Genomic DNA, 386 nt, shown 5'->3' with positions numbered 1-386 from the left:
AAGAGTTCAAAGCATGGAATGGTTGTTCTAATCTGAAAAGGATAGGAAATTCTCTGTGAAAAAAGACTTGAGTTGAGCCTTTTGAGATAACGCAGCAATTTTCATGATTATTGATGAGATAAGTAGCCTGTATTTCTCAAGCACATAGGTTATTTCAGAGACTTTGCTATGAACCTAATGGAAACCGCCCTGTGTGATCCTCATATTAATAACCAACGTGAGGTTTGTTATCCCATTGAACAGAGGAGAGAGCTGAGGCTCAGACACATTGAGTTCAAGGTCCTATGGCAAGTGATGATGGTAAAACCAGGATTTGAACCTGGTTCTGGGCCACCCCAAGGTCAGTGCTCATTACATGTCTCTGACAAGAACGTTTCTCTGACAAG

Source organism: Pteropus vampyrus, unplaced genomic scaffold, assembly GCF_000151845.1.
Source record: "Pteropus vampyrus isolate Shadow unplaced genomic scaffold, Pvam_2.0 Scaffold169, whole genome shotgun sequence".
Classification (NCBI taxonomy): domain Eukaryota; kingdom Metazoa; phylum Chordata; class Mammalia; order Chiroptera; family Pteropodidae; genus Pteropus; species Pteropus vampyrus.
The sequence above is the reverse complement of the archived record's forward strand: the minus strand, read 5'-3'. Positions refer to the sequence as shown.